The sequence below is a fragment of the Pleurodeles waltl genome, chromosome 1_2 (assembly GCF_031143425.1).
Source record: "Pleurodeles waltl isolate 20211129_DDA chromosome 1_2, aPleWal1.hap1.20221129, whole genome shotgun sequence".
NCBI lineage: Eukaryota > Metazoa > Chordata > Amphibia > Caudata > Salamandridae > Pleurodeles > Pleurodeles waltl.
The window spans coordinates 1,238,076,386-1,238,092,994 of NC_090437.1; the positions used below are offsets into that span (position 1 = coordinate 1,238,076,386).

Consider the following 16,609-nt stretch of genomic DNA (forward strand, 5'->3'; position numbering starts at 1 on the left):
GTGATGGTGCCTTGAAGAGGGAGTGAGCCCGGTGGGTGAGTTGAAGCACTGCTACTTCTCCTGCTCAAACTCTTCATCCATTGCCCATGATTGTTTTCTCTCGGAAGACATGCGCCACCTGGAGGTGCATTGCAAGCACTACATCCTGCTGGTCACCCCTTAATGTCGAATACCTCAGAGTAAGTCTAGCCACCTGCCTAGCAACCTTCATAAAGGACCTGAGCTCCTCCTATTTGCTGAACATCTTGGTTAATTCACCCTCAACCAGACTACTTTACTTTGTCCAAAGCGCCCTTATCTGCCTTCGTTTTTAACTGTTCTTGTCCTCTGCCCAATTGTTGTAACTGTCTCCTGTGGTAATTCCTATATACTTGCATTGATGTATATGTCGGAGTTTTATTATTAGTAATGTAACCCGATGTAACTCAGTATGTTGTAAAGCGCTTTGATGCCTTCGGGCCATCTAAAATTGCAAATAAATACAAATAAAAAAATAAGTAAGTAGTTCTCTTCCTAGGACACTGAACATCTTGTGGTCACCCAAAGGATTGCAACTGAAAGACCTAATTGGTATAATTGTGCCAGGCTTGCTCTTACTCTGCAGCCCTGGAGGGGACCGAGTGAGCTCCTTGGCGCTGCTCCCCTCTTCATTTCAAGTGTGTTGTGTGCAAGAGTAAAGTGGCGCTGATCCATCAGGAGCTACAGCTAAAGGCATCAAAGGAATGAACAAACCAGGGCGTAACACAGGGGCTGCTATTTAGGGGGCCTTAAGCCTTTGGGTGGGAGGGGGAGACTCTCATCACATTCTGCAGTGGCGTTAGGTAGGGCTCTCATCGCATTCTACAGGGGGCCTCTTCACTTTTGCAGGGGGCTCCCATCACAAGAGGACTCTCATCACATTCTGCAGGGGGGGCTCTCATCACAGGAGGACTCCCATCACATTCAGCAGGGGGCTCTCATCACAGGGGGCCTCTCATCTCATTCTGGGGGAAGCTCTCATCACATTTTGCAGGGGGTGTTTAGCACAGGGGGGACTCATCACATTCTGCAGGGGAGGGGCTCTCATCACATTCTGCAGAGGGCTGTCATCACAGGAGGGGGGCTCTCATCACATTCTGAAAGGGGGCGCTCATCACATTCTGCAGGTGGATTGTCATCACCGGGGAGGGGATCTCATCACATTCTGCAGGTGGGCTCTCATCACATGGGTCTCTCATCACATTCTGCAGGGGGCTCTCATCAAATGGGGATTCATCACATTTTGAGGGGACTCTCATCACATTCTGTTGGGGGGGGGGGACTCTCACCACATTCTGCAGGGAGGCGCTATTATTTTGTGTTAGACCGCTGGTAAAAACTGACAAGTAGCTGAGTACTCGCTATTGCCTTGAGTTATCTTCTCCTAGTGATTCTGCGCTCCCTGGCGGTGGGCTAAGTGCGTGCATGACTGCCTGTCTACTTTTAATTTAGTGCCTTCTAATCAATCAAGGCCGGCGCTGCGGAATCTTGGCGCCACCTGCCGGCACGCGAGGCCCCCTGCACGCCTCTGCTCACCCTCTCTCATTGTTCATTCAGAGGATCGAGGTTGTTTCCTGCAGGTGGGCTCGCCGCTGTCCCTGCTTCCACTATAACGTGCACCAGAAGGTTTATCTTAGGTGCTCGAGAACCAAGGCAGAGCTTTGAGGGCTGAAGTATTTGCACACGATGCAAGGGCACTCGGCGAGGTCTCTGCACGGGGGGCACCCTTCAGCCGACGGGAGAAGGCTGCCTCAAGCCTCGGTGCATCCCCACGCCTGTGAATGATACCTGGTGAAGTTACAGAAGGCTCTAGAGCACCCACTGAAGACTTCATAGACTGGCTTCAGCCTGGGGACGACGCCAGCAGGTAAAAACACACATTGCTCAAATACGCTGCATTTTTATACACACATTTCTATATATGCAGTTATTGAGTAATTTCTTTAGTGATTGATAATGCGACTGGGCTGTTTCTAGGCGCTTTCAGTTGTGGCATTTATCTTCATTTCTTTGTAAGTAGTTTTTTTCGGTGCTGCGTTCAGTGCCGCATTGTTTTATCCAATTAGTTACATAGTACTAAGGTTGGACATTTCTTAACTACATGATGCCTTGCCCTCTTATCGTGTCGTTTGCATGTGAGCAGTAAGGCGCGGGGACCAGGAGATATTTTGACCAAGATCACACGTTGTGGTCAAGTGGCACAGCCGGGAGCGGAGCTCTCATGCATCCACGGTTGACAGGAGTCACCTGCCCCCCGTCCCTTCTCGTGGGGTGCCAATAAGTTTTGTCCTGGTGCTTGAGTCGGAACTAACAGTGTTCTGAATCCAAGTCATACAACGCGCAGCATTCTTTTTGCGGTTGTTTTTGTGCTGTTGTTGGCGTTCTCCCTCTAAAGTCAGGTCTGCTCGAACAGGAGTTTGTTGCGCTTCTTGTAATTGTAATTGTACATTGTGCTCCCCGGACTGCAGTGTTCCATTATTGAACCATGTGAACGAAAGTGTTGTACATAATAAAATTCTGTGAATAACCAATTACTGTATTTGGTATTAACACACACTTTAATGAAGACACATAGGATTGGATAATGCGGTCTTCTATATTAAAATAGTGAGATATAAAGCTAAAAAAAGAATGCATAACACTCATAGGCATGTCTCCTTCACGTGCTCGGTTTAATTGTGGCAAATTACGAGTAGAAACAGAAATCAGCAACTCATTAAGCAAATGAAACAAGCGTGTGGCTGCCTCGCTCTTTGAAAGTGCCTCTCCGCGTCTGTATGGATCCTTTACCCTCAGAGTGTTTAATAAAGCAGGGTGTCAGATGTCGTGCAAATTAAAGGCGCGCGCCGCCGAAGTCTGATTGTGTAGACGCCTGTAATCTGCAGCATTCTTCAATCGAGCATCAGCGCTTTTGTCTGTTAAAATGTCACACCATACCACGTGTGATGGCGGAGGGAACTCATATCTCTTGGTGCATGTTAAGTATGATAGAGTGGGAGGGGGGTTGTAGATTTATATAAAGAAGACGACCTTTCGGGGACCTTTGCCCCAGTCCACGTTTGGAAGATAGAAGACCTAACCTGTTCTAAGCATAGTAAAAATAACCTGATTATTCTATGGTGCTTTAGACTTCTGTTTCTAAGCACTGTAACTAACAGAAGCTACCATTGTCAAATGTATTGACTGTTATTTACCTTGGAAAGGTAATTGGATGAGTCATTCCTGCTGGGGTTTGGACTCGTGTCCTCCTCCGGGGCGTAGTTTAGAGATTGGGGTTGTGAATCACACATTTTCCAAATTCAAAAAAACAACAATGGGCTGCAGGGTGGAGGTGAGAGCTGATCAAGGGTGGAGATGGACTGTTTCCATGGAGAAGAGGGTCAGTGCTTAGTCGGGCCTCTGTATGGAATGGCACAATGAACAAAAAAAAGTGAGTTGGATTGCTACCCTGAGAGATTGCCATTGGTCAAACAACCTGCAAGCATTCATCCCATCACCCTTTGGGTGTGTGTTTGCAGTAGTATTGCTAGAAGCCCGAGCCCAGTGCATCTTTACAAAGCTACTACTGCCATGTTAATGAACTCCAAAAAGTAGCACATTTGAACTCATTCAAGCAGTATTTCCATGAGTGCGAATTTTCTACTTTTTTAGTAAACCATTCGTTATGTACATTTCAGTTTTCACTCCAAAGAATGAACAAGTTAAACTTTCTTAGCTAAATAATAACAACAAAAACAGACACAGCAAAGCCTACTCAGTGCCTGCAAATCCAACTTCCAAGCAAAGAATGCATGTGGGGAGTATCACACACCAGACACTCTCGATGAAGCTATGACCCAGCCCTTCTAGCTTCGGCCTGATAGGTCTCCCTGGGAACTCGAGACTACAGTTAGGTACAACACCGGTCCTTGCAGTCCCTCCCCTGGGATCATTTATTTTACATGTATTTTCACTGCATGCACTCTTCTTCATCTCCGCTACTAGAATCCGCCACTAGGAACCTTGATGGTAGAGTTGTGAAACAGGTGCATGAAAGAAGGACTCCATGTGTCCAATCCTCGCCTATTACAAATTGATTTATGAGGTGATTGACGGCCCTTTGTACTAAGCCCAAGTTGCAAATAGAGGAGAGTGAGCCAGGAAATAGGGCAGGCCAAGCCAGAGTCAACCCATGGGAATGGTGGCTGTAAGAGTCTGTGCACGAGGCAAGCAATGAAATATCGTGCAACAAATATAATGTGAAAATATGATAGTCTCTTGAAATTCCAAAAAGTGTGTTTCTTTAATATGCAGAAGTGTTTCACCATTAGTACACCAGATTATATCACTGAACAAATAGTTTAACATTTTATTAAAAATTATAGTTTTTAACATGAAGGTAGAACCATTAGTAGCTCAACCAAAATGTCAAAAATTAATTAAGAGGCAAGACATTAGTCATGTAAACTCTAAATGTGGCCTAGATTCATTATAGATGAGGCGACATTGTAGTCTATTAAATAAATCAAAATGGGCAGCTTGTACAATGCACATTGTGATCTCAGGTATTTAGAAGTGATTTCATATGCGATAATTATCAAAAAGAAGGCTGTGTGAAATACAATGTTTGCCTCAGATCAAGCTTGGACAAGCAGGGAAGTCAGTATTGATTCCAGGTTATCCAGTTTCACATTCACATTTTGCCATGCACTGCGAATTACCTCTGATATTACAGCACTCATGACAACTTTATATCAATAAAAATATCAATGAAACATGTCAAGTTATTGAAGAAAAAACTGCATGGCGAGAGTTATAGTTACCTTAGGCCGTGAGTCTTTCCAACAATTCTTTTAGGATGCGTGTGCACCACCATATCCTTGCTGCTTCTCGTTTTCTTGAATTAATGCATCAGTCTTTCTGAAGGTAGGCCGCCCAACTGTAGAATTCTGCAGTTCTTTTTGATGATCTTCTGAAAGCCATTCGACAAGGGGCTAAAGGTGGTTATACAAATTAGCATGTTATCTAATATTGTTGAGGGCTCTTTTATTAGCCCTTCATATCAGATGAGAGGGGTATTTCTTTGTTAATCTCACATAAAGTTTTGTTTCATGTATTTTGTAATCTCTCACATCAGAACAATTGCGTCTGAGACACAAAAACTGTCCTACTGGTACATTTTCCCATAGAGCTTGGGGATGGAAGCTCTCAAGCCTTAAGAGGTTATTCCAGCCAGTTGGTTTATAGAAAATCTCAGTCTGCAGGTATCCATTCTTCTCCTTGTTGAGAAAGTTGAGGAATGGTAACTCATTGCCTCCTATGGTGGTTGTGAGGTGCAGAAAGGGGTTAAATGTATTCTGCCAATTCCCAAATTCAGGGTACTAAAAATGAGGCCCTGGGGCACCATGAAAAGATGACCATAAATATATGAGTGTCAACCAGTACGTGGGATGCTCCATATTTTATTCCTAACTGTTGCCACACATATTGTGTTACAAACATACATACATCACGGGGCACCATGAACAGATGACTTTAAATGTAGGAGTATCAATCAATCAATCAATCATATTTATACAGCGCGCTACTCACCCGTGAGGGTCTCAAGGCGCTGGGGGGGGGGTCACTGCTGCTCGAAGAGCCAGGTCTTGAGCTGCCTCGGAAGGCGAGGTGGTCCTGGGTGGTCCTGAGGTGGGCGGGGAGGGAATTCCACGTCTTGGCTGCCAGGTAGGAGAAGGATTTTCCACCTGCAGTGGTTCGGCGGATGCGAGGGACGGCGGCAAGAGCGAGGCTGGTGGATCGAAGTTGACGGGTGGGCGTGTAGAAGGTGAGGCGACGGTTGAGGTATTCGGGGCCCTTGTTGTGGAGGGCTTTGTGTGCGTGGGTGAGGAGCCTGAAGGTGATCCTTTTGTTGATGGGTAGCCAGTGTAGGTGTCTCAGGTGGGCAGAGATGTGGCTGTGGCGGGGTACGTCGAGGAGGAGGCGTGCAGAGGCGGTTTGTATTAGCTGAAGACGTTTCTGAAGCTTTGCGGTGATTCCTGTTTATAGGGTGTTTCCGTAGTCCAGGCGGCTTGTGACGAGGGCGTGGGTCACAGTTTTTCTGGTGTCTGCGGGGATCCAGCGGAAGATCTTTCGGACCATGCGGAGTGTGAGGAAGCAAGAGGATGAGACGGCGTTGACTTGCTTGGTCATGGTGAGAAGGGGGTCCAGGATGAATCAGAGGTTGCATGCGTGGTCTGAGGGGGTAGGTGCGGTGCCCAGGGCCATGGGCCACCAGTAGTCGTCCCAGGCGGACGGGGAGTTTCCGAGGATGAAGACTTCCGTCTTGTCTGAGTTCAGCTTCAGGCGGCTGAGTTTCATCCATTCTGCAACGTCTTTCATTCCATCCTGCAGGTTGGTTTTGGCGGTGGCTGGGTCTTTGGTGAGGGAGAGTATCAGCTGGGTGTCGTCGGCGTAGGAGATGATGTTGATGTTGTGTTTGCGTGCAATGTCGGCGAGGGGGCTCATGTAGACATTGAAGAGAGTAGGGCTGAGTGAGGAGCGTTGAGGGACGCCGCAGATGATCTCGGTGGGATCCGAGTGGAAAGGCGGGAGGTAGACTCTTTGGGAGCGGTCAGAGAGAAAAGAGGCGATCCAGTCCAAGGCCTGTCCTTGGATACCGGTGGAGCGGAGGCGGGTTATTAGGGTGTAGTGGCAGACGGTGTCGAAGGCAGCCGAGAGGTCGAGGAGGATGAGGGCGGCTGTTTCTCTGTTGTCCAGCAGGGTTCGGATGTCGTCGGTGACTGCGATGAGGGCGGTTTCCGTGCTGTGGTTGGCCCGAAATCCGGATTGGGAGGGGTCGGGCAGGTTGTTGTCTTCGAGGAAGTTAGTCAGTTGTTTGTTGACGGCTCAATGACTTTGGCCGGGAAGGGAAGGAGCGAGATGGGGCAGAAGTTCTTCAGGTCGCTGGGGTCCGCCGTGGGTTTCTTCAGGAGAGCGTTGACTTCCGCGTGTTTCCAGCTCTCGGGGAAGGTGGCAGATGCAAACGAGCTGTTGATGATGGTCTGGAGATAGGGGGCGATGCTGGCGTCGGCTTTGTTGAAGATGTAATGTGGGCAAGGGTCCGAGGGGGCACCGGAGTGGATGGTGTTCATGGTAGTTTTGGTCTCTTCGGCGCTGAGGGTGACGGCTGGGGCTGTGGGTTCTGTGGTGGTCGGCGGGATCTGTGGTCCGAGGCTGTCGTGTAGGTCGGTGATCTTTCGATGGAAGAAGGTAGCGAGGGAGTTGCAGAGTTCTTGTGAGGGCGTGATGGAGTTGGAGCTGGCGTTGGGATTGGAGAGCTCTTTGACGATGTTGAAGAGTTCTTTGCTGTTGTGGGTGTTATTGTCCAGTCTCTCTTTAAAGGATGCCCTTTTGGTGGCGCGGATCAGCTGGTGGTGTTCGCGGGTGGCGGTTTTGAGGGCTGACATGTTTTCTGCGGTGAGATCTTTGCGCCAGGTTTTCTCGAGGGTACAGCAGGTTTTCTTGGATTCTTTGAGGGCGTCTGTGGGCGTCTGTGAACCATTGAGGTTTCCTGGTGTTGGTCTGTCTGAGGAGTATCCACCAGCACACAGGTCTGCCTCGTATTTTATTTTTATTATAATTTTTCATTTTTGCCCAACACATTGTGTCCCAAAACATACATATATTTGCCCTTTTGACAAACACATAGGGCCTGATTACTAGTTCGGCAGACAGTTTTCACCATCTGCCGAACTTCTGATGGGGAGGTTGCCGCCATAGTGGTTACCTCCCTGCCAGGCCCATTATGAGTTTCCCAATAGGTCGACGGGCAGAAACCTGAGTTTCCACCAGCAGGCCTAGCAGGAAACACCCTACAGGATTGTCTTTAGCTCGTAAACGAGCCGGTGGCAATCCTGCATGATGCAGAGTGCTCCAGTACCCTTGCATTGTTCACTGTCTGCAACGGTGCGGGCCAGGGGGACCCCTCTTCTGCCCATGCCAAGTCCATGGGCAGCGCAGGGGCCACCCTGAGGGCCCCTGCACCTGTTCTCCACAAGCCTTTTCATGGAGGTGTTACCCCCATGCAATCGCTGGCGGTGAACGAAGTCGTAATCCCCAGGACAGCGCTGCTTGCAGCTCTGCCGTGGCAAATTAGGACTGCCACGACCACCGGACCGCCGGGACAACTAATCCTGGCAGTGCTGGCGGTCTGACTGCGGCAAGACTGCAGTGGTCATAATGTGACGTTCGGACCGCTGCATTGGTGGTGGTCCAAACGCCACTGCAAGTCTAGCAGTCAAGAGACCGCCAGACTCGTTATGACCGCCATAATGTAATTTTGCCCCGCATAGGTTTATTTTTGACCCCCCCCATAAAACATTGACTTTTTTCCCCTGTTCTTTTTCTGATCGGTGACTTCGAGTATTGAACAACCAATGAACAGGGTTGATTACTTCAGTAAGACTCCCCCGTTTTATGCTGGTCATTAGGGTTATTTGAATGTAAAGAATCCTGTGATTTCTACACAAGTTGAGAGAGAACTACTTTTTCCAGCACTCCAACCTCAGCACTGGGATATGCCATAATTATGAGGTCTACTGCCTCCTGGGATCTTCACTCTTTTGCGAACAGGGCAGAAACATGTTGGCCGTTTAGTAGGCGACTTAAATCATAATATCACCTTTTCCTGTTTTTAACAATACGTGTGTTCCCCACTAATAAAGGTGAAATGCAGGGGCAGCACAAGGTATTTTTAGCTTAGTTGTCTGGATCCCGGTTTTTATCCAGTAATTACTTATTAACAACTCCATCCTGCACTGAGTTATCAAGTGAATGAGTCCACACTGGTGGCATTGTCCTACCAGGGTAGGGAGAGGAAGCCAATGATGAAGCATGACACTATTAAGTATGTGAGGCTTCCTCTATCATAAAAGGAAAGACCCCTCTGAGGCCAGAAAAGGCAAAAATGATGCTCAATAGGAGGGTTGTTGAAAAATAGAACCATAGTTGGGTTTCTCTGCTCCAGCAGTCATATTTGGTTGTGCTTGTTCTTACATATAAGGGGTTATGTGACTGCTCTCTATCCCCCCTCCTATCCATCTTTACGTTATTGAAGAAAGACTACAGTTCCCATCACATCTACCCCAATGCGGGCAAATGACGTGTCTATGTGGTGCCCCGAGTGTACCATCTCCATAGATATTCGGAACAGTTGAAGCTTTATAAACTACTCGTCTGCACCAGCACGCCATAGCAGTGGTTGGGAGTGGTCCTGCCTAGGTGTACACACATGGTGTGCCTTTTGACAACGTGAGTACGTTTTGCTGGTGGGGTGGTCTTCAGCCAAATTACATTTTTAAGTGACCCGATGAGGGTATGAATGTGTGATGTTTGTGTGGACGCTGTAGGTGTGTTTTTTAAGGCTTTTCTGAGTAAGCACACAACTCACTTACAGAAGCATGTCAATGTTTAGGAACAGATGATACCAATGACAAATTTTGTCTTGACATAATGTACTTTTATGCCGCGGCATATATGAGTGCCAATATTTGTGTCAATATATGCATATATATTTTGTTTGTTTTCATTTTCATATGTGAAGAAGATGGAGAAACATGGGTGTGACGGAGCTCTCTCTCCTATGATAAACAACATACATGCATGTGTGCCACGATTCTTTAGGATGCCATTATGTTTACGCTCACTATCCTTAGAACTAGCCACGATCCAGTCAGTGGCTTCTTGCTTTTCAGTGACAGGGGTACATGATTATCTGACCTCAGCAACCTTTGACAATCTGTATTGTGTGAATAACCTTTGACAACTGATACTGTATGGGCCAGTATGAATCTTTGATATTCAAAGAATAATAAATGAATGATATAAACGAGACAGATGTCAATCTGTAAAAGCTACTAGCTTAGCAATTGCCCTAAATCAAAACTGTGGTCTGACGGTATTCAACTAAATCCTTGTGCTACTAGTGTGTGACTACAAAGGGCACCGTCTCCTTCCCAGACCAGAAGCCGGTATCCCCTAAAATCTATGGTAAAAGATAGGTATATTTAAAAAAAAAAGATTCTTGTGATGTTTACCTGAAATTCTAGTGATACGTTGAGATGAAGCATGTTAACTACAGAACTTCATGTACAAATTTGCACCGGTAGAAATATTAAACTTCTGTGGGTGTAAATGCATGTCTATATTGTATGTACACAGTTTTCACATAAACACGTGTTGGTTTGCAGGGATTTGCAGTGATTTTTCACTTGAATGACCACCGCACTGTGTGATATAGAAACTTAAAGAAGGAATGTTCAGGTCAATACATTTTTAATTCTTGTGCCTTTATCTCTCATTCTACTTATAAACAGGTTATTGTACCAGTATCATCACTCAGGTAGGATGCACCTGAGATGAGAATTGATGAAATAGTTATAATTTGGTGTTAGTACACTGAATCAGATAAGGATCCTTAGCCCTGAAGAATGCCCCAGACCTCTTTAGACTATTTGTGAGGGTCGAAACATATAAGCTAACTAAGACGGGCTGAACCATTGACCTCAGTAGTACCGTTTTTGTTTGACCTTAGACATACCTGCAAACACCATTATTAAAGGTGATATACTGGTGGTCCACAAGGTTTTTTTAGTTAATCTGGACCCCCCCCCTCTGTCCAGTAGCTTTAATTGAAGAGCCCCTACCTGTCCGGGTACATCAGCAGGTTGAGTCCGTCCTGGTGGCACTGTCCTACCCGGGTGGGAAGAGGTTGCTGATGATGTAGCATGACACAAATGAGTTGGTGAGACTTCCTCTTACATAAGAAAGAGCTTCCCTCAAGTCCATCTAGGAAAGGAGTCATGTTATACCCCAACCTGGGATACAGATCGGCTCTACCCACTCTGGGCAACAATCTATTATGTTTATGAACTGCCATACCTAATGCATAGTGATATATTTAAAACTACACACACACACACACACACACACCCACACACACACACTACACACACACACAGTTACTAATGTGCTGCACCATGTGTAATTTAAGTATCACTACATTTTGTACTTTTTGCAAAAGGGTTTTAAGCAGTGCAAGTAGCAGAAAACTGCCTGGTTAGGGTTATAATTGTGTTGTAGTATTTAAATAGTACTTTATAACCCTGGTGAAGCCACAAAGAAACCCGTTTTATCTGCTAGGTGCTCTTTCAGAGTGTATGGTGGGTTAGGGTCTTAGATGCTAGATGGTGAGTATGCTACTCGAGGTTCTAAGATGTGCTTCAAACATTCGGCCGCAATCACAAGTCATGAGGTTTCACAGAGTGTATGAGAATAGATACAGCAGAGCATTTCTGTCTAGATTGGAGTAATTAGTATCTTATCATTGAAGCCAACGCGTCAGGTTAGCTTGTACATAAGTGGGTTCACTAGGGTCTATGCAGTATAGAGCACACTCAATAGCAGCAGAGGCCTAACCCTATTGTGGGCTGTTGAACAGCCAGGGTACGTTTCTTGTGGGAGTGTGCATCAAAGAGAGTCAGAATCTAAAACCTCTGTGTGCACTGTTGAGCAGTAAGGGTATTACAATCTATTGTTCTTCTAGAAGCAACAAATGTCCAACCCTTAGTTTGCAATGTTAAACTGCCAAGATATGCACTATGTGGGCTACATCCAGAGGCGTTCAAGGAATGGCCCTAGAACTATGTGGTCCACCCATGAGCCACAGACTCCAGATGTCCAGTGTGTAAATTTGAGCAGCCAGAACATGTAAAATGTAGTATCCACGTAGCAGTGTCATGTATCCAATTTGATGAATTCACTGCTCAGTAGAGTGTGTAAGTATAAGATGGACTCACTAACAGGCGACAAAAGCCCAGCCCTCCAATATGCACTCTTAATCATTCAGAGTATTCACAATCTGCGGTCCACTTAGGGGCAAGCGAGGCCCAACCCTCAGTTTATGTTGCGGTTCACCCAACGGAGGTCCAACCCTAGTGTGTACCCTTAGGTAACCACTGTATGTATTATGAGGGATCACCCATAACTAACAGCTGTCCTTTTTTTCTTGTAAGCACTCTTAAGCAGCCAAGGAGGATTAGTTGAGTGCAAGGGACTTTGAGTCATCGGAAGCAGTGGCAGGACCACCCAAAGGAAATTACCTAGACACCACAGTGAATGGTGTCTGGGTCTCCTAGAGGTGGTGGTGATGACCAAATGTCTGGGTCTAACTAGGTTAGCATGCAATAATCAGTGACCCTGTGGTTGGTTTGAGAAAAGTACTAGCAGCATAGGAGAAGATTTGGACAATAAATCAAAACAAATTATTCATGAAACTGACCTAGGCACTCATTTTCTTTTGAAAAAAATGTAAATCTGTCCAAATCTGAATTTCTTCATATATTTTGCCTTGCTGTGACATGCCAAATGGTAAAGTCTAGGGGTTTGCCTCTCGCATAGCTGATCACAAGGTACCATTAGCAAGAGTGACAGAACTAGCGAGAAACATTCATGGAACTATATATATTTTGATATAAAGTCTAGTGGTTGTGGCAATCCTCAGCAAATACCAAAAAATCTGTAATATTGTAGCACTCTATGTCAAGCGAGAGTAAGCTATGCTATGCTTTAGTACCTCATAGTATGTTATGCCACACCAATTTATGCTGATTAATACTATATGCTGGAATGTTATATTGAGGTATGGTGTTAGGCCGTGTGCTATGTCATTTTATTTCAATGCTAAGATATGTCATGTTATGGCATAGTATGTTAATCCATAGCAAAGCATGTTCTATGACGCTTTGTTGTGCTATGGAATACTAGGGCTTGAGAGGTTATATTTTGGTGTGGCATAGTATGATATGCTATGCTAAACTAAGCTCATGGTATGGTGTGGTTTTATTATTCTTAATAACTTATCCAATGCTAAGCTGTGCTGTTATGCTTAGATACAATTCTATACAGTTTTTAAGCAGGACTGCAAGTAGGCCTGGGACTGCCAGATGAGTGGGATTGCTTATCAGTGGGCGGGTCGTCTACTTTCTCCGATCATTGAACACATCCAGATGCATTGGTAACTGAATATGATGCTTCATTCAAGAAAAGGTAAGGAAGCGAGGCAAGATATAGGGATGAATGGGCACAGCACCACTCCCTCAGAAGTCAAGTTTAAAAAACAAAATATGAAGGAAAAGGAAATCAAGGTAAAACTGAGGTGAACACGTGGGTCCTCATTACAGTGTCTTTAAAGTCTGATTAGATATGTATCAGCAGTAATCCAGCCCCATCGGAATTATGAGAGCTGCTTCAATAGTGCAGATATATTTAATTAAAGACGCTGCAATGTTGGGATGAAAGTCCAGGGGAAAATGAAACATCACTAGAGGAATCATACCCTGAATTAACAATTTCCTGGTAACTCCTCCTGTACTAGGAGATTTGCAGGATTCAACATTGAATCCCTGTAAATTCTGCACCTCTTGAGTTAACAGGACCCCAGTATAGTTCAAACAATCAATCAATCAATCAATCAGTTGTCTTGTAAAGTACAGCTAATCACTCATGAGAGTCTCAAGGTGCTGGAGGGTAGTAGGAGCCAGTCGAAGAGCCAGGTCTTGAGGTCCTTCTTGAATAGAGGTAGTGAGGGTGAGGTGTACCGCAAGAGCATCTCAGGTCTTTGCAGTGAGGTAAGAGAAGGATCTTCCTCCAGATGAGTTTTTGAGTATCCCTGGGGTTTTGGTGAGGCGAGTTGGGAGGAACGGAGGTGTCTGGTGGGTGTGTGAAAGGTCAGGCGGTGGTTGAGGTATACGGGTCCGATGTTGTGGAGGGCCTTGTATGAGTGTATGAGGAGCTCGAAGGTGATTCTTTTGTTGATCGGGAACCAGTGAAGGTCTCTCAAGTGACTGGAAATGTGGTTGTAGCAGGGGCTATCCAAGATGAGCCTGGCCGAGGCATTCTGGATTCTCTGCACTTTCTTTTGGAGTGTTTGGGTGGTGCCGGCATAGAATGCATTGCCGTAGTCTAATTTGCTGGAGTTGAGCACCTGGATGACTGTTCTCCTGGGTTCGATTGGGATCTATTTGAAAACCTCTCAGAGCATGCGGAGTGTGTGGAAACATGAGGATAAGACTGCATTGACTTGGAGGTTCATTGAGAGCGAGGAGCCGAGGATGATGCAGAGGTTGCATACGTTGTTGCTGGGTTTGGGGGTGGGTCCGAGCACTGAGGGCCACCAAGAGTCATCCAAGGGGAAGGGGGTGGAATCCAGGATAAGGACCTCAGTCTTCTCCGAGTTGAGTTTCAGACTATTGTTAACTCTGAGGATACAGAATTAACATTCCAAGATCCTGAGCACTCTTAATTACACACCTAATGTCTGATTTTGAGTTTGGTGGTCATTTTAAACCCTTACTTTTCTGAAGATAATTCTAAATATGAAATGCAATTCTCTGGCTGAATTTCCCCATAATTCCATCCCTAATTTAGCCTCTGTATTCTACTCCGTATTTAGAGTTTCCACCAAAAAATTGAAAATTTTAATTTTACCAAGAAGCGCTAAATCAAACCCTCGGCCTCCATCATAGCCAGAGGATGAAGATCGCCTTTTCATTCTGAGGTTCCATTAACTCTTCTGGGAGATACTTGAGCCAGAATTAACTATTCCGACCAGCATCTCCCCACGAGTCAACAGGGATCACAAGTTAAATTTCACAGAGGTGGGAATAACATGCCACTGCTTGAATTACCGAGTCGTTTTGAACAGGTTTTCCAGATTGTTAGAAATGGGGTTCCTGGTTTGGCCAGAGTATGCACCTAAGCCTGGCAAAAACCCACCCACTCTAGTCAGGGCAAGGGAGTTACACGTCCAAGATAACCCCTGCTCACCCCATTGGTAGCTTGGCACGAGCAGTCAGGCCTAACCCGGAGGCAATGTGTAAAGCATTTGCACAACACACCTAACACGATAAGTACACCACAAAGTAAACACAACACTGAGCTATGTAAAAATAAATTGTATTGCACAAAACATAATTAGAGATAACATTACAAGTCAGAAATACCCTGCTACCTTAGCAGTTGTCAGAACGTTACACGGGTTACTAATGCTCTACAAAAATAAGCAGTTGTCACATTAGAACACGTAAGTGCTCAGGATTCTGCAACATAAGCAGTAGTGAGCAATGACAATAAAGAAATATATGTACTTGTCATAAACACTTCATAAGTATCCACAAAAGGAACATTAGAGAACATATGGCAAGTCATAAGAACACATATCTGCATGTCACACCCGTAAAAGAAACATCAACATACATATGTAACATCATAAAAGTAGGCAGGTAGATATGAACCAATAATGTCTATCCCAGGACCATCAGAAATATATATGTCTTTTATAGAGTACCTGTTTTATGAAAAGAGGGCACTCCTAGTGCCAAGAAGATGAACGTAGGGGCCCCCGGCGCTCCTATGCGCCAAACGGGGGGCCATGTGTTGCTCCTAGGGGAGAGGGGCGGTCTGCACCCTCTCAAGTATTTTTTAACTGGCTCCTCCAGGGGCCTGTGTTCTCTGGGGGCCCACCTGGGCCTCCTCTGGCCCTCCAACAGGGCGGAGGGCAAGGCAGCCCCAACAAAGCACCAAGGGCCACTGTGGGGGCCAAAACCAGGGACCTGCGGTGCGGGGGCCCTCCGTCGAGGCTTCGACCCCGCTCAGGATCTCCAACAATAAGAAGGCAGGGCTTAAAAGGGTGCAGGGAGAGCCTCCGATGAGGATTCCTTTCCCCCTGCCCATGCACAGCACCACAGGGGCTCCGGTGGGGAGCCTCGGACGGGTCTTCCTTCCCCGACCGATGTCTCCTTCGTCACGTTTCGCCCACTCGGACCACGCCGATGTGCAGGCACCAAAGCAAGTGCCTGTTTGTGCCCTGGGGGCACTTCTTAGAGCACGCTTCACCCCGGGGGCACGGTTGGAGCGTGCTCGCTCCTTTCTTTACTTTGTTGGTGCCCTGGGGGCACTTGTCAGAGCGCAAGGGTGACGCGCTCGTAAAAAAAGGAACACCCAGGCTGCGGCGGTGATTTATGAGCCCCGATCGGGCAGTTCTTTTAGAGCCCGGGTCACAGCGGTGAAGTCTGGCATGGCATGCGCTTGGAAGCGCAGGGGCATAGAGCAAAAGCGCTCTTCCAGGTGCTTTTGTGAAGAGATAGAGCACTCCTTCTGCTGTGGATGAGTACTGGGGTCAGGGGCCACCGCACCCTGCCCCTGGAGACAAGAAAGAAGGGAAGCACAGGGCTAGCAGGCCCAGCAACAGGCCAGCACAAGTGATGCAGATGGTGGCAGTTCCTCCTAGTGACCAGGCAGGTCACAGGTCAGCACAGCAGCAGCAGTCCAAGGTGGGTCCTGATGAGTCCATTTTAGCAGCCTGTGCCCGATTCCAAGTAAGTCTTCATGTCTCCCTTGTGGGGAAAACTCCCCTCGACTCAGTGCGTTTTACAAAAGAAAGGGGAGGGAGGGTGGAGGTGTCACAGATGTGCATCAGCATTTTGAATGGTCTTCCTGGGCTGAGAGAAGGGAAGGCAGGGCACACCCACATTTGTAAAGGCTCTGCCCTGGCCTCACACAAAGTGCTCTTTTA

At 46.5% G+C, this 16,609-nt stretch overlaps 1 protein-coding gene across 1 annotated transcript in view; it reads left to right on the plus strand.

The window, feature by feature from the left end:
* Positions 1 to 1,468: 1,468 nt before the first annotated feature.
* Positions 1,469 to 16,609, plus strand: part of LOC138250114 (histamine H2 receptor-like) — a 413,320-nt gene continuing 398,179 nt past the window's right edge. Inside the window, exon 1 of the mRNA XM_069204564.1 lies at positions 1,469 to 1,885. The gene's annotated coding sequence lies outside the window, so the exon portion shown is untranslated. The remainder of the gene's footprint in view (positions 1,886 to 16,609) is intronic.